General features: G+C 29.3%; 1 protein-coding gene across 2 annotated transcripts in view; it reads left to right on the top strand.

The window, feature by feature from the left end:
* LOC148234454 (Krueppel-like factor 6) overlaps positions 1-26,976 on the top strand; it is a 244,145-nt gene that overhangs the window by 47,346 nt on the left and 169,823 nt on the right. The window contains exon 1 of one of the 2 annotated variants that reach the window (XM_088188455.1): positions 1,370-1,466. The exons of the other annotated variant lie outside the window; for it this stretch is intronic. The gene's annotated coding sequence lies outside the window, so the exon portion shown is untranslated. Of the gene's footprint in view, positions 1-1,369; positions 1,467-26,976 lie in introns of those variants that run through there. 2 annotated transcript variants of the gene reach the window in all.

The raw sequence follows: 26,976 nt of genomic DNA on the forward strand, positions 1-26,976 counted from the left end.
AACTAGTCTTTGGAATTTATAGAAACAGAAATATCAAACGTGCGTCAATATTTATAAAGGGATTAAATATACAAAGGAACAGACACGTTACACATTAACATGGCAGGGTTAAAAGCAGACCATGCTGTTATTTACACATATCCAAAATTAGACTGGATGGATGAAGCATGGAAAAGAGGGTGACTTTGCCTTCTAAAGAACGAAGAGAGAAACGTTAAATATAATAATAAAATTATAGCGGTCGCCATTTCATTTTGTGTGTGTAAATAATTACATATATATTATAATTTTATTATGCATTGTGGATACGACAGGTCCATGTGTAATTTCGTTTTTGTGTGTAATAAAATAAGTTTCGCACGATGGGTCCCGAAGTGGAACGACTGCCAAGAAATAGGACAATAATAAGACGCGAGAGGGGTTTAAAGTTTTATATTGCGGCAAGCGGAAGTTGGGGAGGGTTGGTTTGAATTAAAATTTGTGAGGGTGTAAAGTTCTGTCAGTGGTAGGAATACAATTTGAGGTGTGTTTTAGGTGACTATAGTTGACTTCGGAATATTTTATTTTATTTTATACAACTCATTGTAAAATTCTCAAGAGTATTTTATTTAAAAATAATAGATATCTCTTATTTATTTTACATTTTTATGTATATTCAGGCAGGGACGAAAGTTTTGTATATATGTATATACAATATATATCCAGAGAGACAAATAATCTGTGTGTGCTTTTTATATTCCGGAATGGAAGGTATGCACTTAATCGATAGAACAGTAAAAGTGCTGGATTATTTTTTTGCTCTTTAACTTCATAAATGTTTTTGCGATAATAATAAGTATTTTTTTATTATTAATTAAATGAATTCTGAAGTATTGCAATAATTCAGAATATAAGAAAAATTGCTTGATTGATCTTGGAATATTCTGTAAAACATTTATAAGACAGTAAAACTTTAAATGCTTTATTAGATAGGGTATGTATCATAAATATATTTTATAGATACACGGTATGTTCATTTTTAGAGCAATTGCCAACATTTATTACATCTACGGCAGCGAAGCGTTGATCAAAACCGCAACAGTTACAATTGTTCGGCCGTACATATTCGAGTATATTTGTAATACTATTTTTTATAAACATACGTACTCATATGTGTGCATATTATAATCCGTCACACGTATACACGAGCTACATGATTTAAAACTAAACTTAACGGGCGATAGCGTATGTAATTTTTGCGGTTTTCGCATCCTGCATAGGAATTTGCATTAAAAAAATGCGATAACCGCACTCTCGTAAAAGTTTTTGATAGTCTAATTCGAGTTTTGCGAATAGTGCATTTACGGTCGTTGTCGACATTGACCGGTCGTTGACTTTGACGATGCGCTACGCCGAAGAAGTCGAATATTTTTTCCGATATAACGGGCGCGATGTAATTATGAATTGAGTAGTTCGTTCATTATGTGGTGGGTTTTTCTTAAAAGTGTAGCGGTTTTCCTTTGCATTATATGCCAATGTAGTATCAGGAACAGGTATTAGTCATTGATCAAAAATCGCGAATTCTTGATTACTGTGTTCATTTTATCCCATACTTCATTTTGAAAAAAATACATCTCTTATTCGTTTTAAATTAAATTATATTTAAAGATTCTTATATTTTAAAGAGTTGTGGAGGTCATTCTGATTTAGCTCATTAGTAAATAAAATGTTTATCGGCGGTATCTACTATGACCGAAATTCGCGGAATTCGCCCGTCGATCGAAACAAAATGTTTGAAAAGTCCACCCTTTATTATCGTTTAACGCTTATCTCAAAAACAGATGTGCATCGCAAATTTTTGTGAAGTTCGTGTTACGTTTTTATATTTGTTGTTTCAATGCGCAAATATTTTATTTTAATCAGTTCAAAAATTCTATCGCGGTTAATTTATTTCTAGTTATTTAATTTATATGTAAATCCGCAAAAAATAAAAACGCCGATACAGATCTGATCTTAATGTATATCAAATTCGTTCCAATCATCATTAGCTATTGTATGTACAAAAAAATCGATAAAATTATATATGTATTTAATATGTTCCATGAATTTTACTTAATTAACTCAATCGCAACTGATCTTAATTCTAGTCATTTTAAAAAGCTGAAATGACGCATTCCTTTCGGACTGTAACTGACCAAAAATAATGAGTGATATAGAAATATATTTCATCGGAATAAATTGGCGAATGATGCTCTGGTTCCTGGTTAAAAAAAATAGGTGGCGTTATATTTATAGGAATTATCCGACAATATAGTAAAAAAATAATGAAACAAAAAGTTTTTTCAACACAGTCGTTTTATTGATTTTTATTTGCACTCGTAGACAACACAATATAGGATCAGCTTATAAAGTATTTTTAGAAGTACCTGAATGTAAGAAAGATTGTTTATTAAAGCTTCTTATTGTTTCAAACACGAAATATGCATCAACATACGGATAACTAGTCATAAATATCGACAATTTATTATATTTCTCAAAAAAATATACATATTGCTTCAATATCCATTTTTTAGGGAAGGGGTGGAGGAAAAAAGTTGGCTGGTCAGTGTTATTTTTAATATTTCCATTTCATTAAGATATATGGTATTTAATTTAATCTGGCGAAATTCAAGCCCTGAATTTTTAGAATTCATGTCAAAAGTAATAAAACCGTTCCATCACCATAACAATATTACCACTTAAAATTAGTGAGAATTTATAGAAACCTAAATAGAGACCAGGAAGAAAATGAACTTATTTTCTATAATAATTAATAGATGCAAATATTTGTATTGCTCGAAGGCACTTTGATTATGATATCGCACTGTTCCATTCCAATGGATGCAATAGCTCAAGGTAGAGATTATACTGACTTTTCAATCTGATCAACTTGGAAGATATGCAACAAGAGTTTTATAATTCTATCCTTGTAAGCGCCGTAATTTATCACTTCCGACTTTTACAGCATTCCGGTCGCGGCGACCAAAAGGAACTTATCAATCACTTATGACGACCACGTCATTCAACTTCCTTCTCGCCAGCTTCCATCGCAACCGAAGTGAATATTTTTGATCTCAGACACCCACGTGCTCTTGTACGGCCAACACGTGCATCAAACCAGATTGCTATGGATTCTATCTAGGGTTCGGTGATTATGGAGCAAACAAAAAATGCGCACAGCAAAATATTCTGATCTTAGCTATGCATATTAAGAATACTTCAATATATATAAAAAATACTACTTTAACAATAATATTTAATATCAAATATAAAACAGTTGGAATTTATGGTAAAATATATTCGGCAATGAATCAATGAATTATGTTTAGAATTTTCGGTGTGTGGAATTTTCGTGTTCGCAATTTTCATTTGCGCATTAATCTGGTTACCGATTCCTAAACATTCAAATCGAGTGGATTTCAGATTCAAATACCAAATTTAATTCAATTCGACAACACCTATTCGAAACGCTAATCGAGTGTGCCATTACTGCACGGTAAATTCAAATCCCTTTGTGGATACATTTACAAACTTGATAATATATGTATATTCACAATCCTGTAATGTTTATTTTTATTATTCAAATATACCTCGATTATATTTCTGAATCGGTGATTGCTCTACAATTTTATATTTACAATATGTACTGGACGTTGGCTATTGATTATAATGCACAATGTATTTCCAGTGCAAATAAAATCACCCAGCACACGCATAAATTATTATGGGAGCAGTAAAAAGCTATCGAAATATATTTTTGAACACAGTTGCTCCTGTGCAAGTTGGATATTTATATTTTCGAAGCGGGTGCTGATCTAAACAATGACGATGTTCTATAACTGAGTCGACTATCTTTGGGATTTCGCATTGATTCTTGAAATTATAATCACAGTATATTTAATATTTTTTTGTAAAATACATCTGTTTGCATCCGACACTTTAATTTATTGCATAGGAAGTTGCAGCTAACTTAGAAAGATGGTTAAAAAAATGTATGTTTATTAATTATAAAGATATGTTAGATAAAAATAGTTTATAATATTAAATATTTAGGAGTAATTGTAGATACAAAAATAAATTTTAAAGAACATTGTAATGACAATAAAAATAGGTATATTATCAATGATGAGAAATATGTTAGGTATAAATAGAAAAAAAATAATCTACATTAGTATTATTATGCCCCACTTTAATTATTGTGCAACAATATTATATATGTATGCTTAATAAATTTGATAAGACGATGTTGCAAAAAATACAAAATAGGACAATGAAAGTAGTTTTAAATACAAATAGATTACTAGTTGTAAAAGTATGATTGAAAGATTGGAATGTTTTGATATTTAAGAAATATTGAATATTAATATATTAGTATTTATATATGTATATGCTAGAAAATAATATGTTATCAAGTATTTAATTGGAAATAAAAATGTATATAGATTTAATACTAGAAATAGAGATAATTTAAGGATAGATATTATACCGAGGTAATAATATTCCTAGGACAAAAAATAAATTATAATATTAATTTTTTTTATTCTGCTTTGATTGTATATGCTTAGTGTAAAAACAATTAGCTAAATTATTTTATTAATAAAATAAAAATAAATAAATAGATAGTCATTAACATTTTTTTGCTACAAAATTTGTGATTATTATATGTTTTACTAATAACATCCGCATCATCCACATCACCACGTTATCATTTAAATTTATGATTATTAAAATATATGTCACTAATTTTAATACGTATCAATACTTGTATCTGTATATCAAACTATTTTCACTTCCGACCTCCAATATGTATACAATTATGTTGCGACTAAGGATTCTAGAGTGTTTTTTTTTCAATTCCCGGGACTCAAATCGTATGAAAAAAAATTGTAGAATATTTTTGTGATGCAATTATTTGGGGGAAAATACCTTTTATTTGCTGGAAAACATAGGTACCAGGTGTATATGGTGAGATTCGTTACCGTTTCGCTTGCTGGCGTGCTAAGTGAGGAGTGTGAGTGAGAAGAAGTGGATGTGCGGTCCCTTATCTCTCACTCACTCTCGTTACCTAACACGCGAACGAGCGAAAGGAAATGTATCTCACCGTACGCGCCTGATAGGCTCATACAGTATACACGCATCACATTCAAAATCATAATATTTCATATGAAACGAAAAACGTATTTATAATTTAAAATTCATAAAAAAACTAAAAAAGACAACTTTCATTATCAATTATAAGTTTTTATTTATATTTTGTTGCACCTACTTTAACCTTGAACCCTGTTAAAACACGAGACGGCATAGAATTAATCAAGGAGTCAATCAATATATTGTCGTTCCACACTTTTTCGATCATTTCTTTGAGTTTTTATACACTGGATGATTTGTTTCTTCATCAATATTTTTTTAAAGATTTTCAATAGAGTTTAAAGAGCCAGTCCAACGATTTAATTCCGCATTTTCCCTTATAATCTGAAATCTTTTAATTTTTAATCTCATGTCTCTACTACATTGATGAAATTGATTTAAAAAATATATATAACTACCTATTTTCATGAAAATTAAGTCCAAATTTGAGCCAAGGTGCTCTTTTTCCATCGAAGGGATTAAAAACAATTCAGGGTGATTTTGTAATCCGCTGTCTTTACCGTTCCGTTGATAAAGTGTATACTTCCCACTCCGAAATACGAAAAGCATCCCCAAATCATTTGGTTTCCTGGATTTTGCACAGTTGGCTGGATACAATAATCAAGGATTTTACACTTTTTCGACGATAAGAGAATATCACCCTTCTCCAGTCAATAGAAATCTCATTTTTATGCAGATTGGCCGATTCCATGCTTCTAATTTTCTTGTGCAAAATTAATGGTTGTAAATTGTTTGATCAAAATTAGTGACTTAATAAGAAAATCCTAAAAAAGTTCACTTTGCCGCTTTTTTATTAGTTAAAAGTACACATTTTATATGGTAAAATTCATCAAATTGATCGCGATATTAAGTGTAGTTATTTGCTTTGTTTGTCAGTTAAAACATATATTTTAATAATGAATGTGTATATACATATTTGTTTAATGTAAAATACATTAAAAAACTTTAATTATACGAATTTAATGTGAAGTAAATTGTGATTAAATCTATCAAACGCCTTTTTAAAAGTATATATCACTTGTACACAAACAAGCGTCCTGTGATTCCGAAACAATGTTAGAAAAAAACATTAAAAATATATTTATGGAATATAATTTTGAATAATTTTGCAGTTGCTGCCATGTCATTTTATTTAAAGTACGTGTTTATTGTCATTGGAAATTCATTGTGACTATATCAAGCAGTATACCAGTTATATAATTGTTTTATTAAAACGAACTGCTTATATAGTATTTTTTTTTACTATTCACACAACGCAGTGCGTACTTAAAATATCCAAATATGGATAAGCTTGGTTATCTTGCGGTTGTCATGTTATCAGATATCGTTGTATGATATGCCATTGGTTTGTGTTATAAATGCGCATTCAAATACTATAGTAAAACGTAATTTAAAGAAAATATGACTATATGAGAAAAATCAATTATAATAAAAGGTAATTATTTTAGTGAATTTTCTCATAATTATTGTATTTTTTTTGAACGCTTCGACATAGTGCCAGCGTCAGAATATAGTTATGCTAGAATTTATTACTTTATAAACACGTCATGCCAGAAAAAAATCGGATATTTGTTTTCAAAGCTGAGGTTAGTCTCCTCCGTGCTTTACCGGAGCTAAAACGAAAACTATTTCTTCGCTTTTCCATTTCCCTCCAATAAACCTTAATGCAGCGCATCCTAATACCGGTTTTATACGTTATATTTTCACGGTATAAAGCTTAAAACGTATTTCTCCTGTGCAATTTGTTATAAGTCCTTTGCGGCAATATTTTTATCAACCCTTTTATTCACAGTCATCCGTCAATGTCTTCGTTAAATAATTGTCTAATTGTTGGCAACTTTTATTTTCTTGAATACTGTCATTTTAATTGATGTGTTATTAACCTTTTATTTTTATTTTGTTACAGGTAAGCTTCGCAATGTCATACACTAAAAAACTGGTAAATAAAACAAATAATAATCAGGTAATTCCGAAATGAATGTCATATTTTTGTTGATTCAACATTTTGCTATTTAATTCTGAACGATGTAATTCCAATGGAATTAAAAAAATGATTTAGTTATTAATTATATATTAGATTTTTTAGACGTATATTTAATTAGTAATAGTGGAGTGGTTGCTATTTTCTGGAATTTTAAGTTGTGTCGTACCGTCTGTGTCGACTTCGCGTCAGCTCCGCTGGATGCAAGCTTAGGATTGAGCTTAACCCAATTCTTCTTGATCTTTGAATCAACATTAATGATTTGAAGCGGGACTGTAATATATATTTTTATCTATAAGACATTAATATGTAATATTTATAGTCATAAAATAGTTGCTATGTGTTTGTCTTACGTTATATTTGTGTTGATTCGACATTTTGTTATTTAATTTAGAACGATGTAACATATTTAAAATTAAAGCATCAAACATTTTATGCTAATGAAATTTAAAAATAATAATGAAACGGTTGAAGAGATTCGTTTAGGGATTACATTATATATTAGATTTGTTAGATGTCTACTTAATTAATAGTGGAAGCGTATCGTACCGTCTGTGTCGACCTGGCGTTAGCTCCGCTGGATGCGAGTTAAGGATTGAGCTTAACCCATTTATTCTTGATCTTTGAATAAACATTATTATTTGGGGCGAGATTGTGATATCTATTTTTATCAATAAAAAATGTAGTTTTGATTATAATAATCAATATGTAAAAGAACTAGTCTAAACTAATATGAAATAGTTGTTTTTATCACGTGTTTTTTAAGTTTTACATCATAATTTCATTTTGTCGTCGGCCTTTCCAAAATTAAAGCGAAATAGTAGAGAACAAAGGTTTATTAGTTTATAGACAATAACGAATATACACATAAAACCAACAAAAGGTAGTTAGCATAGTTTAATTATATATTTGCCAAAATCAAATATTTGGACGGGCTTACACTTAAATTACCACTTCGCTTCCAATTTATACAATAGTTCAGCTGAACTTGCACAAAGTGGAGCTACGCCGAATCGACCGAGACGATCTTAAAAACCCACACAGCAGTCACACTGAATCTCAACATTCAACTTAATTTATATTGTACGTCCACATTTAAACTATTGTGATTTAAAAATATGTTTAAATACTTAACCATTCGGAGTCCGTTTTTAGTTAATTAAAATCATATCTTAAAATTAATAATTTTTAAAGAATTTTTTTCTTCAGTCTCACGAGCTTCGCTATACTGAGATTTCCCTGTATAACATAATTAATTAAGAAACTAATACAAAAATCGTATAAATAATTTTATAATCTTATAAGATTAATATTAGTATAGCCCATCCAAGATGTTAGCGTTCATCATCGTTGTGTTGGAAATATGGGTGCGTGTATGCATGCATGCATACATACATAGTTTTCCGCGAATTTGTTTACACCGATAGGAGAACGTTACAAATACTAAATCAGTGCTGTTGTAAGGATAGGGTGACCATACGTAGGAAATTGAATTAAAAATTATAATGTGTTATATTTTTATTATAAATTATTGTCATATTGCAATATTTTGTAATCAATAAAACAATTCCTGTAATATTCTATTGGTATTTAAAAAAATATTATATTGAACAGATATTCAACCTGGAGAGTGATACCAAAACTGCTCTCATGTTTTTGAGTTAAATATGTATATAAATAAACAAAAAAGTAAGAAAGTGATATTTTACACTTTCCTCAACAAATTTAATTAAAAAAGTAAAAATTAATTGCACTTGTAATATCACATGGTCACCCTCTTATTTTTCTCACCAATACTGTGACGATGAGCGTTCATATCTTGGACGGACTGTACATATATTGAATTAGACTTAATTATAAAAATTTAATTTCAATAAAAAAAATCAGTAATAAATAAATAAATATATTTTTTAAATAATATAATATTATTTATATTATAAATATATAATTTAACTTCTATAGTTCATTTCACTAGAATATAAATTATTTCAGATATTATAAAATAAATTAAAAAAAATATTTTATTTTATTTAATGATCATTAAATATATTCATTAAAAATTGCTTGTTATTAAAAAAAATTGGACTACAAAGGGTTAATGCTCTAAATTAATAATCTGCAAGAGAATATTAGAATGTGAGGGTCAAAATTTCTAGGTACTGCTGTTTTTTTCCTTCGTCAATTCGTACGAAAGCCACTTGTCTGATTGCAGCTATGTTTAATAAAAATTTATGTCTAAATTTTTTATGATGCAATACAAATTTAACATATGTGATTTTAATCGCTTACAAACTATTTATATATGTGTGTTAATGTAACATGTATTTAAATGTATCGGTGGTTCAATTTCAATTGTTGCTATACGACCGCAGTCTAAATTCCTGGTGCGGTTTCAAAATTTAACCGAAACCAGATTAATGGCGGTTTGGCACCGTTAATTTCATAATATTACTTCGCAGTTTGCCTATTTGTATTTTATACTACCGAATGTATTTTAATATCATAAGTGCCGGTGAGCTGCTTAATTGAGAATAATTACTCTGCATATACAGAGAAATTTGAGGGGATCGTTTTCAATCATTAATGTAGAGTTCTATTTTCAGGGCATAGCAATAGAAACTTATTTTTAAAATATATAGCATTATTAATCTCAACGATCATAGTATTGTGTAATTTTTGTAGCAATTTAAGATTAAAAGCACGGTATTAGTTACATGATATTATATACATGTCAGAAAATGTTCGTATGTTTGCTAGAACGAGTAATTCCATTGAGTATCTCAAGGGAATGTTAATTTATTGATGCATTAAGCTAAGGAATATGCAAAGTGATCGACAAGACTCTCTTTGAAGTTTCAAAGCAATTATTTATTTTAACCATGTTTGATTATGGTTAGACTCAGGACTGTATTATATCATTATTCGTTAAAAATCACTGATTGTAATAATATTTTAAATCATATAATGTTCTGAAAATTTAACTTTTTAATATACGTTCAAAACATATTTTTATTGTTAAATCATATGCATCATATTATACAAACATATTTTGAAAAGACGTTGATTTACTTGTGAAAAACATCTCATAAAATATAATTCCATTAATAAATGATATATTTTTTTTTAATTCACAATTCAATGCTATATTTAACATTATTGCAAAAATATGATATTTCCGAGATTTTGATCTATATACATATAAAACACCATTATAGAAGTTCTTCAGAATTGGGATTTTTATTATGATTAAATTTCAATAAATGTTTGTTTGCTTTATATGCTCACGAAATTCCGACGAATCTATCACATCTCTTATACTGCAGACGCGAGTTGTAATAATACACATTAGTATAGCAAAATTCAATTTACTGATCGAATTTTGTGATGTATTTTATTTGTGGATTCAAAATAGCTATCTATTTTTTACGTCGAAAGTTGAATGATCATAAAAATAGTTTTACGTCAGCGTAACAAACAAACAATTATGCGTATCTGATCGGATGTCTATTGACACAAAAACAAAGTTGCGTCGCTAAATGAACCGATTTTAACGCCAAATAGTTTGATACTGTTTGTTCAAAGCAAAAAACAAAGAGTCTGGTTCCGCCCCGATTGATCGGCTTTGGGCAATATAACAATAGCCCAAGACGAAATAGTTTGCATCATTAGAACAAACGAATCTATACTAGAATGTTTTTCAATAATATACAATAATATTTTTAATGTCGGTTAATTTAATGCGTGGTCTTTTGTGCTTTGTAATTCTATTTTATAAAGTATCTGGAACTTTAATAAATCCATTTATAATCTGAGTCATACCAGTTTTTGTGAATTTAGTAACCAGTTTCAAGACACGCTTTATATTACTAATTTTACGATGGATTTGTCTTTTGATACTCAAACGCATGTGATATTTGTGTCACTCGTTACATGCCAACATACAACACTTCCAGATGTCTGTTTAACATCCCCCAGTTAGAGAAGGCGGAACCACGAAAACCGGAAGTAAAATACATCAGTGAAATATTTTTAGTCGTGCCAATGGCAAACTCGGTCACCCTCTAATAGATTCAAAACCACATTGTCAAGTACATATGTGTCATGGGAAGTTACGTAACGTGTGATTTTTATCTATGATAAACAATAAATGAGTAATGATAATGAAATAAGCATTAAGTATTAGAATGTTTTATTTTATGTAATGATCTTTATGATGCATCAAAACGGTTTGGTGATTATTGCGTAAAAAAATGCGAACACTGCCTAATAATATAGAAATACAATATCAATATGTTATTTTATATTATATTATAAATAAATATTTATTTAAATTAAATTAAGACTATCGTTACCCCCGATGCGATGGCCATAAAACAATACATCAACTTTCACTTACGACATATTTATATGCAAATTTACTATAAGACAATTCATATATGATAATGCACACATAAGTTCCGCACATTAATATAATAATTATGAAATTCAATATCAATATATGTATTTCAGTTTACATTAGACGCCCAATAACACAGTAAATTGGGGATGTGCTATTTGGGTGCGTTGACCGTGTTAATAGAGGATCTACTGTATTGCAATATAAATAAAATTTTAATGGCAATACATGTTAGTGGCTCATTTTTTTGTGAAATAAAATATTATAAAATGAGGGCAATCATATTATACTTGTCGCATAAACTCAGTTGAGATTGCCAGATAGAAATATGATAAAATGCAGTACGCTATTTTATGGATTTATTTATTTACCTTATTATTTACTGGTATTACGCTCCTTAGCTTTCATATTTGACATACAGTTCGATTCCCTTATTTAACTGTATATGTCAATATGAATAGTATTCGTTTGTTTTGTATATAGCGTCTGATTTTTACTCAGTTCACACAGAGTTTTTACATTTATATATAATTCATAAAATGTTTTAAATTTTATTTTTAAGACAAATTTATTTTCACAATATCATTTTACACCGACAATAATAATTGTTCAGTAAAGTTTTCGAACCATCGTTTATAAATTTCTTTTATGCTTTGTACATTGTATGCCACCAAATATATATGAGCAAATAGTATCTTACTTTTACGTTGTATTTGATAGTGATTGGATTATTGCGCAAACGAAAGATGCGAACACTAAAATTCCACACACTGATATAGAAATATATATAAATTTCTTGAATCGCGATCTATAATTTGAGTTCGGTGATTATTGCGCACACGAACTGTAAGCAATCTTACAATCCTAATAGAAAAAAAATAATTTCTAAATATCTTATCAATCCAAAATAAAACGTTATATATTGATGAAACATTTAATTATAATTTCAATCAAGAAATTACTCTCGCATCTCGTAACAATGCATTTCAATGGTATTATTCGATTCTGTTGCGAAAGCAAATATGTCCCTTGAGTAATTTTACATATTAGTTACTACAGACACGTCAATGTACTGTATTTCAAGTAATGTGAATCAATGTGCTATTCATAATATCAATAATAGTGCATAACTAAATTGCTTCACCTATCCCTCGACATTTCTAAATATGAATGATGGTTTAATACGATGCATATTCAGATTATTATTGAATAAATATGAAATATTGAGGTTCACAAAATTAAATTGAAAATAAAATCATTAAGAAGTGAAAAGGGATATAAATTAAAATATCAACTGATATAAAATCAATTAATAATAATCACAAAAAGCAAACTTTTATTAATGGTGTTTCTGATATGAACAACATACAGCTGTGGCCAATTGAATGTTGACATGGCGGTTCTTATACGTAACTTTAATGCGTTTCTTACGCGTTTTTAAATTTATAATAGATAATTATAATTGTTCATTTTCGTTTTGCGTTAATACTGTTAAAAAAATACGAGTATTGTACATTTAGGAAGGTATAATTGCATTAATTCTGAGAAAAGTGCATTTTTTTCGTCTTCCCAGCAAGTACATAATGGCGAGCCTTCAACCAAACACGTGCACGCGACCCTTTTTTGGCTCTACCTTTATTTTTAATAAATTCTTGTATTCTGCCTGGCTCGATCTCCTCTTCTTACACTTCCATGATATGTTTTTTGAGCTCGGCTAAATTTTTTGATCGTTTTTTTTTTATTTTTGGCTGTTTCCTGGCCATGTTAATAATGTGATTCTCATTAACTCTTTAAATTGTGTAATCTACAGATAGAGGATTAATTTAGTGAAAGTTTGAATGTAAAAACTATAATTGGACTCACAGAACGAGCTTGATGGCATGGCGCAGAATCGTCTTGCAAAATGATTTTGTATGAATTATTTAAATTTTTATAGATAAAATGGTAAAATTAATAAGATTGATTAGTGTAAAAGCTTTTTTTGATTAGTGTATGGAATTATTTCTTGAATATTAAAAAAATATATTTAATATAAGGAATATATGTACACAAAATCAATCAAAAATATTTAGTACATATTACATTTAGGTTTAAATTTTTATAGTACATTTTAGGTTGTTGAAAGATTTTGCAATCGAATAAAAAAAAGTAAGAGCTTTCAAATATCCATCATAGATATTTTTGCCAGATTAAACTTGCTCAATAAAATACCCGTAGCCAAAGTAGTCGTTTCCTTTGAAAGTGTGTTTTATCGACTGTAGTGAATTTTCTGACCAGCTATTAAAGTAGGGCTTCGAATAGCGTTGCATTTTTGATATATAGGTAGACAATTTTGTTGAATATTCTATAAGAACGTCCGTCAGAGGCATAATTAACCAGCAAATTCTACAGGTGTTGTATTGAATTAACACCTCCATTGCCTGTGGAAGAATACGCTTTCGGAGTTTTCCCCCTATGTCTCTCATACTTACATACAATATATATATACCGTGCATTTATAATTGAATTCTGACACGCACTACCAATGGGATGTGACGTGTTTGTAAGCGTCCCCTAGTTTTTTGCTGCTGGTATAATGTATCAACGTTCGGATCGATTTTTGTACACCCACAGTGTTAGGGAAATGACAATTTTTAGACTATTTTTCTTATTTTTATGAATTAAATATGTAACTAGATTTATCGTAGCAAATAATTGCGTAAAAAGTAACAATCGCTCAGTCTCGGCAGAATTCCTTTACCGTTGACAGACAAAGCCACAATTGACGATTTGCAACAGATGGCCGAACTTGATTTTAAATTTAAATTTATTAATCAAATTTAGAAAAATAAAATCACTGCAACCAACTGAATCTGAATTTTTGGCAAAATATTTTTTTATAAAATTCAAAATTTCGCAATTCAAAAGTCAACATTTTACTGTTCAACAAAAAATGACTATTGAGATTTTTTGTAAAGTTTATTGAAATAAAAAATGTAGCAAATCAAACTCGATAATGTACATTATGTTTTTGCTGTTTTTATTAAGTTACTCACATTAAATATAACCATTTTGAAAGTGAACTGCAAATATTAATGATATTAAAATACATTTAAATATTTTTATATATACTATATAAAATTTATGTTTTTTTTTATATTTAATACGAGCGAACGTTAATGATTAATTTAACACAATCAGAGCTACACAACAATGGCGTTTAAAAAAGCAGAAACTGATTGATCAAAAAAATGTAGCACAATGAATTATTTCCCAAAAAAATAAAATCCTTCAGATTAGTATAAATCTAAACGTTATATGTTCGATACAGTGCTTTTGAATTTACATTTAAAAATATTGTATTATTTATTCACAATATTCAATTTACCTCAATTTCAAAGTTAGCCGTAAAATATTGAGAATGACTGATCGAATGCACGCTAGCGAAACTAACGTGTTGACCAGTTACGCACCAGCTACTTTGAGATAATGAAGGAGTTATTCGATATCTCACAGAAATCGCTAATATATGTGTATCTAGTTACTCTATATTATTACACGAGCCTACAAATGTATTTTTATCTTTTAAAGCACTAATTAATTTACTTTGTCGCAGTAGTAATGAAAATATAATAACTTGGGTTTGCCGGTATTTTAACCTTTACTATTTTTTAAAACAAATTAATTAATTAATTACAAATTTTTAATTTTGAAATATTTTTGTACTGGCATAATTGATCAGTAAACCAAGTAATTTATATTTATTCTCAAAAAAAGATACTTATGCGTAAAGAGAAATAATAGGTGACTCACTAATAAGTCGCTGGCATGTAAAGGGTTATAACATGATTTAAACCCAGTTTCTTGGGTGAGTTTGTAAGATTCGAAAACCGGTTTTTAAGATGTTGTTCTATTTATAAATTAACGATAATGTTACTATTCTTTCGGTGCTTGATTTAACTTGGTCATAATTTGGCAATGGGCATTAAATTTTTGGTTGTTAGTGAAGATATTAGGGCTGCCATTAAAGTCCAAGAGTAACGATACAGAAGCTAGCACAAGCTCAACGTGTCGCATTAAATTTAAAAAGTATGTGGTTTTAAATATTTCGTTTTGTGATTTTTTTCATTGAATATGTACATGAGGACGGGTTGTTAGTGAGGATTTTAGGGCTGCCATCAAAGCAAGCCTGAGAGTAACGATACAGAAGCTAGCACACAAGCTCAACGTGTTGCATTAAATTAATAAAGTATCAAATGTGGTTCTAAAAATTTCGTTTTGTGAATTTCTCCATTGTTATTAGTGAGGATATTAGGGCTGCCATTATATAAAATCCGAGATTAACGATACAGAAGCTAGCACAAAAACTCAACGTGTCGCATTCAATTTAGAAAGTATCAAATGTAGTTCTAAAGTTTCATTTTGGGAATTTTGCAGTTGAATAGTGGTTGTTAGTGAGGATATTAGGGCTGCCATCAAAGCAAATCTGAGAGTAACGAAGTAAAAGGTCAATCAACAACTATTCCAACCTCGAGATACACCACAATAAGATAATGTGCCATATGAAGGGCATAATTCATTATGAGTTATTCAATTATAGACAGAAAATTACAACAGATACATAATGTGCTCAGTTTAAATCGATTAAAAGCGACTTAAACCATAAAAAACATTCCCTCATAAATAAAAAAAGATAATTTTACACTAATTTTACAAAAATACTATGAAAAAAATCAATATATTATCCTGGGAACTCTTTTCTCTCCCACCGTATTCTTCAGACATTGCTCTAAACGACTAACATTTATTTAGAACTTTGCAGCAGGTTTTAGGTGTAAAAAAATATTTTACAATAATGAATTTGTTGCTTACATTACATACATTATTTTTCGAATCAGATATAAAAAATTGCTTAACATGTCTAGAATAATTGTATAAAAAGTAGAGAATATATAATTTAGTAAAAGTATTACACGTTTTAATTTAATAAAGACTTATTTATGCAAGAACACAGAAAATAATAAAATAGGTAGCTCAAAATTTTTTGAACTACGAAAAAATATTTGGCCTCGCAAGGGTTTTCCAAAATTTCTATGGACTAAAGTGTCATATAAAATGTGAATCATTGATGGATTATCTAAATTAAACGCGTTTCTTATAACAAAGCAGAGCTTATTTTAGAAGACTTGGCGCAAATAATATTGAAATATAGAGAGACTTTTCATTTAATCTCGATCGTAACTTCAAGCTCTGTTGTGAAAATCTCTTTAGCTAGTTCATTTTACTAAGGCAATAAAAAACTCTATTGCCAATAAAGATCTGGATAATGACACTCCGTTGAAATTTCCGATGCTGAAAGGTGAACGGTTGTCAGCAGCCCATATCCACAATCCAGGTCGAGCTTCAAATACGGATGCTTTTAAACACTTTTAAGTGATTGGCGTTCCACAAAAAATTAAGGTATTCAATAGCATGAATAATAGGAACAACAGGGGCGAAATACTCATTTGCGATAATCTCCATAACGAACTGTAAAAAAATTTATTTTTTAAAATCCATAATAATGTGGTGCTAATTAATTATGGTGATATGTTAGAAGTCGCTGCATAAATAAATCTTGACCGCAACCAGTCGTAAGATATTTTTCTAGAGAAATTATTTTATTGAGGAATTTCATAAAAATTTTCCTCGTTCAGATATTTTAAAAACTGAGCTGATATCGAATCGGGTCTGATTGCTTTGATATTGTTTTATGATTTTTTTGTGGCATATTCTACCTCAGATTTTAATATGTGCGGTCCCGTTTCAATTTGGTTCTCTTTTCCTATGGCTTTTCTATGTTCTCCAAATAATAACTTGATCCAATATAAATAATATATTTCCCTTTGTGCTTATTTTAATTATTATAAATTATATTTTATTAAATTTAAATTTAAAACAACGTTTAATTTATATGCATAAAAGAGTTATTAAATGTTTTTGCATAAAATTGAAATGAAGTTTACTCCAAGCGTAATAATGCTACGTAACACTTTGTTTCAAAAAAGTTGAATTCGAATATAAGCAAAAAAATTCACATGCTAGCAAAAATAACATTATTACAGCAACGTATTCTTTACTTCAATATAATAACAAAAATTGAATTTTCCACTTCCTATTAAAAAATAAAAACTATAATGTAGATGCAAAAAAAATGTTGAAGTTCTGCGTGACTCATATAAACTATGAAATTGCACAATCAAATCTGTATATAAATAAAACCACGTGCACATATATACATACATAAATAGCGAAAGAGTGGTTAAAATCTATACAAATGTATTCTGAAACGCTGCGTCTAATGAATATGATATTTATATATTGGAATCCACTGTTACTATAAATAATTATGATTACTTGAACCTAACCGACTTTCTTCAAAGTTTGCTTCAATTCTTAAATATTATTATTATATAATATATAAGATCCTAAAATATTATCGTTTACGTTAAGTATTGTGCTTCATTATTAATTCCATATTGTGCAGAAAACCGATATAATAATATAAAAGCAAAAGCGGTATCTTATAGAGCGTGGGTGGGTAGTTAATTTACATTTTGTACTAACAGTACCTAACATAACATACACCATCCGTTATACATTAATTTAATATAATTAATTATAAACATAATTAATATATATTTATAATTATATACATATATATTTTTTCTTCAGGACCAGATTTTATCCCAGACAACATTCTGAAAGGATGCAAGTCTAGTATTTTGAACCCTCTTAGATTTAATTTAATTTTGAGATCTTCATGTTTTCCAGAATTTTGGAAATGATCTTAAGTCACCCCGTTTCATAAAAAAGGTGTCAAATCTCACATTGATAATTATAGTCCAATAGTGTTGCTTTCAGCACTTGCAAAATTATTTGAAATTGTACTCCATAAATACATTTTTAATCATTGCAGGTGTATGCTTCTCGAGCAGCAGCATGGTTTCTGTCAATCTCGATCCACTGTCACTAATCTTACGGTCCTTTCTAACTTTGTTTCAAGACCATTGAACTCTGGTGTATAAGTGGACGTTATATACATAGATTATGAAAAGGCATTCGATAAAGTTAATCATGCTTTACTAGTAAAAAAATGATCTAATTTCGGGTTTTCTGAAGGTCTTATAAACGTATTCTCTAATTACTTATATAATAGATATCAGTTCGTCAAGTATAAAAATGTTTTTGGAGTTTTTACGCAAAAGCTGTGAAACCAATTTTAAACAAAAATTTCTGAGGTATTCCAATATAAAAAAATCGGATTGCCTTCGTGCAACGACTTCGTTCCTTATTTGTTATATATTGTCAAATAATAAACACATGTTTTGGGGTCAGTCACCCTTTTTTATGAGCCAAGGAGCAAGATCGAGGGCAGCAATAATACAAAAAAATCAGGGCCACATGTTATTTATGATTTTGATTTAGTTAAATGAATAGAAGTGTATAACCAAGATAGCTATAAAAAAATAAGAGGTCAAGGGTCGGGTGAACTTCTCACAAGCAAGACCAAAAACCCACAAAGAGGATATACACCTATAAATTATTTTTTGTCTGCTGTCCTGCCTTTCCCCCCTGTGATCTACCACCCATAAAATTGACTGAATTTGAACGTGTATGTCGACCTATGCATTGCAAATGCCTACGTTAGTATCGCCTCTATGTACTTGATTAACTATCAAAAACATTAAGTATTGAAATATCGACGTTACAAGATCGTATATGGGAATAAATAATATACTCTAAAGAATTGGTTTCACGTGCAAATATGACCTACTATTAGTGACATCACAATTTGAAAAAATATAGGTAAAAATTTTTTTTTTGTTTATTTACCTGTAGTATGGATATTTGAATTTCACAATTTTATTTAAAAGTTTTCTTTATTACTAATATCCTTCCATTGACATCTGTGAGAAAATCTAAAAGTAATATTGCTCTGACCAATTTTTTTACGTTCAAAGTTCAACGTACGCAAAGACTCGTATACGAGTCATCCGTGTTTCTTCAAAGAAATTTTAAAGACTCGCATACGAGTCATCCATGGCGAATGTGCTAAGAAATGTGTGCCACTTCAGGAATACTTTAGTATTGCGCACTCTTTATGATGCTTTAATCCGCAGCATACTAGAAACTAGCTCTATTATTTGTATTCCAAGCGTAATGTGTCAATGTAAATTAATTGAAGCTGGAAAAAGTACAGCGTAAATTCCTTCGATATTTATTACGCGTTTTATTCGTGCTTTTATTATGGAAACGCTGGGATACGTTTCTTTGTCAACTCGCAGAATTGTTTATATAATTAAACAATTGTGGAAATTGCTCAAAGGCATCGTAGACAACCCTTCGGTGCTTGAGCAATGTGGGCTCCGGAAGGTAGTTATAATTCTCGGTCGTGTCCACTGTTCTTCCCTGTAAAGTCTATAACTGAAGCGCTTGCCAACTCTTCTCTAACAAAGGCCGTTCGTCTACTCAATACTGTGCATAGAGATATTGACATTTTATCGTACACATATAGGGTTTTGGTACAATTCATGTGGGATAATGCACATCTGTTGAGGTGATTTATGTCTGTTCTTTTATCTTGTTTTCATGTTTAATTATATGTGTGTGTTTGTACGTATATAAATTTATATCTATTTTAAAATTATAATATATTTTATACTTTTGATCGTGACGCATTGTTATCATAATTTTAATAAATAAATAAATATTAATTTATTCATAATATAGTGTATATTTTACCCCATTCACATATCAAGTACATATTTAAAATATCCAAATATGGATAAGCTTGTTTATCTTGCCGTTCTCATATTATGAGATATCGTTGTAACGCAATTAAAATTTCGTTATTATCTTTATAAGAGCTTGTTTATATAATTATCGAGCGAATAGCATTTACCGTTAGCATAATATCGAAGTTGACGCATGATGAACTAGCACGTTTCATAAAACTGCTATTTTTTTCATAGAAAATTGTCATAATAAACAGTTTATTTTCTTATCTGATATCTATATGATTAAAAAGTGATCCATGTTATTTTTGCTGATCGTGCTACTAATATTATATAACTCAAAAATATAATATCAAAATAAAATGATACGATCCGAACGGCAGCCGGTCAAAAGAGCGTGCGTCAAATGAGCGCCGTCATATAAGCGCTGCATTATAAGCGCTGCATAATAAGAGCGTTTACCAAAGTAGCGCTATCACAAAATAGCGTACGTCAAATGCGCAGAGTCATATGAGCGCCCCCGCCGGCCTCGCGGGGGAAGGGACGCCGATTGACGCCGTCTTTGGAATTTTCTGTGTCATATAGTTAACCCTTTGTGCTAGTAACTCAACATCGTATTCCAAGCGTTGCACTCAAAACTTTCAATGCATTTATTGGCTTTGTGTTCGAGCTAATTTTGCCAATTTCAATTTATTAATGGTAAAAAAGCTTCTGGTAGACACAGTTAAGTAATGTTGAATTCTAAACTTATGCAAATAAGTTAATAATCTTAAATTTACGAGTGTAAGTTTATTGTAAAATTTTTCATCGGAATATGGCCGAATCGAGCTGTGTTAAGACCGCATAACGCTTACTTGACAGTTTTAAGTTATTAATTATTCCTCTTAAACTGATTTTTTCCTTCAAAGGTATCTATATTTTTATGATATGGGATGAAACGGGATTATATGCTCTAATTGTGCATAATTGTTACTTAATATTGTGTCTGTTATGAAATAAAAGGATTAGAAAAAAGCTATTTCGCTCGCACTATTAAAATGAGCGATTGACAACTGTCGATCTGAGTACATTTTTAGCGGCAACTCAAATAATAATATTAGTCTTTTCGAGCTAGTAAATTACTAACAATTAGTAATCTGAGCTTTAATTATTTATAAATACATATATTGATTTATTTTTAAAAATTATCCATATAATTACGAATGACGAAATAATAATGGTGTTTAAAAAAGTGACGATGAATTTGATATTAACTGTGTGATTATTACTGTTATAGTAATAGTAGTAGGAATTATATCTAACTACTGAGGGGCCGTATACCTGCCCTATTATACGCATTCATTGAAAGTCGAGTCGATAAATAATAATATTATATTAATAATTTAAAAAAAATATTTATAATTTATTATTTAATTAATAATATTTGTCAATTTAATGAAACATTATAAAACAAACGTAATGATAAATTTTAAATCAGCGTTTCATTTTAGTACAAAATATATAAGTATATCGTACGCATGGGAATGGGGAGCCATACTTTCGTATGTACGTAATAATTCATAAATAATAACGTTTTCATTGACAAATCATTTTAATCGTTAATACGCTCTGGAACATAAAATATTAATTTTACCGCCTATGTATATATTATTTAATTTTCTTCAAGTATTATATATATATATATATTTTAATTTGTCGGGTTAGTGTGGTTAGCGAAAAATATTATATATACTATTAAAATTTTTCGACATTGTTATTTTCAAACTAGAATCTACAGTGAAAATAACAATGTTAAATTCCACACTAAATGGGCAGTTAAATATGAAATACGAGATATGAAAATATTAATTTATAAAAAAATTAAAATTAAAAAATATTTATGTATAAAAAAATAATATACTTCATGAATAAACTTGGAACTGTATTTTGTTTTAGAAATCATGATTAATCGGCATTTCATTCATCTTCATTCTTACATACGTAAAATGCGTAAGAGGGATGAAGTGAAGTTTTCAATCTCAATTCGTGAAATTTTGCGTTAATTTAACCTATGAGCAGTAACGTATCTTGATTGGTTTCCTTTCATGTTAATATTTTATTTTAAGTATGTTGTATTGTATAAACTGGGCCGCAGTTAAAACGGCTTTAAAACCATAGCTATAAACCATGGACGTGGGACGTTTTGCTTTTTAAATTAGATTTAACTTTAACTCTACTGTTGCAATACAAGACTGCAATCACGTTATCCCATGAATTAGTAAAACATTTTCCGAGCGTTACACGCAGAATCCGGAAATAATGAAAAACGAAATTAAATCGCTAACAAAGGATACAAATTTGTTTTTGTTCTCTGCTGCTACCTTTTTGTTGTAATTTGAGGGAAAATTTTATTGGATGCATAATTACGTCAACGCAGCTTATTTTGCGCATCGATTGAATTATTATAAAAATAAAATTCCAGTAATAGTAAATTAACTTATATAGGAATAATAATTAATTCAATAATTAAATAATAAATCAATATCCTGTAATTATTGTATTTTTCCGATGATAATTAATTAGTGTACACAATTAGCTCCATACCCTTATTCATTTATATTTTATGTCTGAATAATTAGTGATTATCTGAAGTATTTGATTTTAATATATTATATTAAAGTCATAGTTTGCGTTCAACATAAATGGTATTAATTCAGAAAGACTATTATTTTTTTCTAAAAAATAAATCTTAAATAAAAATCTTCTAAAAAATAAATAGTAAATAAATCTTCAGTAACCTAAGCTTTTATTAACAGAGACACGTTTTTAATCATGTATTATTTATTACATAATCTTAACATTTCAGATAACTTGAATATATTTTATTAGGGTATTTCGTAAAGATGTTAAGCTTTTCTCGTTAAAATTTTTCAAAAATTCTGTGGCTATGTTGACTTATTATTTAATCATTTTTATGGCATATTCTTTATCAATATGTATGTGGTTCGAAAAAATAACTTTCGGAGTATTTTTCAATTTTAAACATATTATTTAAAATATCATCATCGTTCTACTTTCTCCTTAACTAACTGATCCCGGAAAAGTCCTGCTATACAGACATTAATACTTAAATTTGCCAACATTACTATTAATTACGAAACACGTCCAGAGGGGACTGCTGACGTAACAGGCGGCTACTAGCAGACAGAGCTAATTAAAATTAATGCAATGAAAAAAGCATTATTGCGACCGTTTCGACGTCCTTGGTTGCGTGCAGTCTCGCTAAAACAGACTTTATTGCGAATACGAAACGCGTAAAACCGTTATATACATATATACATATAATATACAGACTTGGCCATAATAATGGGGCACCCCTATAAATGTGTTATATCTTCAAAAATCGTGAAAATATAAAAAAAAACTGATTAAGTGTTTATTTTAAGCTTATTTTTATTACTTTGTTGGCCCACACTTAGATTTAATTACAGCTGCAACCCTTTTTGTCATTCTGTCAACTAATGACGGAGCCAAATTTCTCCATTCCATCTGCAAATTTTCTCGCAGATCAATTTTGGATTTTCAATTGTGTTGGGCAACATTTCCTTTTAATTTCGCCATAGGATTTAGGTCATTCAAAAAGCGTCAAACTCTGACGCAATACAACCCCTGATTTTTTAAGTATGGCAGGCACGGAGCGTTTTCTTGCTGTGCTCAAAAATATTTTCCAGTACGAATCTCTTAAACGGATTGCAACATTGAAATATAAATGATACTATTCATAGTACTCTCGCAAGTATACAGATTAATGCCATGCAACCCCAGACCATAACGCTACCGCCACTATATTTGACTTTGGGTACTACGCACTCTTCGACGCACGTGTCGCAAAAACTTAAAATAAAAAAAATATTGCTTTAGTAATTTTCGAATAATTTTTTTTTATATTAACCAACTTTAGTTTAAGGTGATTTTTTTAATTGGATTCATTGGACCAAATGAATTTCGTCTAATCTTCAGTTGTCCAAATCTCGGTGTTTTCCCATTTTTAACCTTCGAGTTTTATTTATTTCTGAAAGCAATGGTTTGTGTCGAGCTTTACAACCTCTGAGCTTAACATCGTTAAACCTTTTTCTTACCATCCGTGAAAAAATGGATGGCCCTGCGTTTGCAAAGACTTCAGCAGACAGCTTTAAAGACGTTTTTAAGGGACTCGCGAACCAACATTCGATCTTCCTGAGCAGCTGTGTTTTTTTTTTTTTTTTGGCTTTGATTCGTAAGAACTAAATTCGTTGAGCCGTTTCGAAGCATTTTAGTCATGAACGATTAATGTGTTTAATAATTTTTGATATATTTAGTCAATAATATGCAATAAAATTATATTTGCTCTTTTAGCTTTACTTAATTCGCGTTCTTTTGGCATTTTTTAAATGTTTATATAATATTAAAAAAATGTAATTACGCTACTGAACATAACGGTCACTTAAGCGAGACTGAACCATTAGACCTGCAATGTTTTTTAAAGCTCACGTGAGCAATTAAAAACTACAAATGTCTTTGTATATTTCTCAGAAATACGGTTAAAATTACTTGCTAAAATATTTCGGTAAGACTATGCACTTGTAAACAGTTATAAGTGTGCCTCATTATTATGCGCAAGGCTGTATATATATAGCTGTGGTCAATTGAGAGCTTCATAGGCAATATTTCACGAATTATATTATTCAAATGTATTCTTTTCTCAAAACTGTTTATGGTCATGTGCATCTGTGGTAATAATCACGTCGAAAATCTGTATTTATCGATGCTAGGCAAAATACAACAATTTATTAAGAATTTTGTTACGATGTTTTGAAAGTGTTTTATTTACAAGCTTCTAATTTTTAAATTACTCGATATTGATTTATATGAATAGAACCAAAAAGAGGTCGCGCGCACGTGTTGAGTTGGAGGCTCGCCATTATGCACTTGTTGGGGCGAACAGAATTGACGTTATTATTTATACATACCCGTATTTTTTTAACAGTATTAACGGAAAAGGAAAGTTACAATTGATAGACCCCACAATATATTTTAATGTCTGAATGTCTTTAATAGAGAAAAAGCTTCACGATATGTTATCCCCCATTTTTTAGCCAATGATAAATACGTTTATATGTTGAATGGATCTTAATTACTAATATCTTTTCTAGACAATGAACGTTGTTTTATAAATACTATGAACGTTAATTACACATGCAGTTGATTCATCGTCAACCCATTTAAACATGACTACGTTTCAATATTGTTGACAAAACTTTTACATCTTATTATTTGAACCTGACAAGTATTGGTTCGTAAACAATGTGCATAACATCTAACACACCGTGAGTGTTTGATACTGCTTCTTAGAAGCAAGAATCTGCAGCGTCTCTTAACTATGCAGGTACTTTGTACATAATTATATTATTTTGTTAATATAGTAAGAGCTGCATTGTATATTTATTAGTCCCGGAAGAAATTTACGCTCTCGTCATTCTGACTAAAATACCGTACGACGCCGTAGTTTCAAAGTTTCCGACCGCATAATACCTCAAATAGTTCGATGCAAAATATAAACCAAGTTCCGGTAGAATTTCTAAACAATTAAGAATTTTTCATGCTAATGTTGTTAAGGTGCAATTTACTGCATTAGATCAACTTTTATTAAATATCAGACAAATATCGATTAGTTAAAATACAGACTAGTTTCTATCTCGACGACACTATGTTTTTAAAAACAGAAAATACGCTTCAGAAATTTGCCGTTTGTATAAAAATCGTGAATGGCGAACTGTTTTGTAAGCGTCATAAAATTAGTGAATGGCAATATTTATTGCAAGTCTCTTTTTTAATATATAAAAACACATTTAGGTTAATCTATTTTCATACATTAAAGATGTAGTTAATGAATTGTTTAGATTTCAACTTATTTACCACTTTATTAATTTCATTAGTACTTGATCCGCAGTTGCAAATTAAAAAAAAAACAATCATTAAAAATTGCACTTTGACTACAAAACGTATTTCTTAATTACCGCTAATAAGTCGAGGTATTTAATATGTTAAAATGTTAATTTTATTACAATATTTTTTCTTAACTTTAAAGAAAACAATTAAGATAAAAAATATAGTTACTGCTTATGCAGAAATAAAATATTTTTTTATGCATTATAAACTATTAATTTGTTTATTACGTTTAGATTTAATTCATTATTACGAACAAGTCCATATGTTTTATGATCCATGATCTAATCTTAACATAATGTAAGTTAAATATATTAAGGAAATATGTAACAATAATAAATATTTTTTTAATATTGTTTTCAGCATACATGTTAAAAAGTTAATTGATTGATTTACTTTGGAGAACTCAAAAGATTTTTACTGCCTGTATATATATTTGATTACTTTATAAGTACTTTATTGAACACTAATGTGTTTTGTAAATATTATGCTAGATTTAAAGGAATGGATAAGTCGTACTTTTATGAATTTAATTAATGTATATGGTTTATTGCATTATTAAATAAAAATTATTTTTATAATAATTTCTGCAATTATGTCGAAACATGACTAGTCATATTGACTGCAGAAAGACGATGACACAAGAACATTAATTATTATTGGCGTGACTGCGCTCACATTAAACGAACACTAATGATGCTGCTGTATAATAT

This window comes from Plectrocnemia conspersa, unplaced genomic scaffold (genome assembly GCF_051122295.1).
Source record: "Plectrocnemia conspersa isolate PC_06_02 unplaced genomic scaffold, ASM5112229v1 ptg000006l, whole genome shotgun sequence".
NCBI lineage: Eukaryota > Metazoa > Arthropoda > Insecta > Trichoptera > Polycentropodidae > Plectrocnemia > Plectrocnemia conspersa.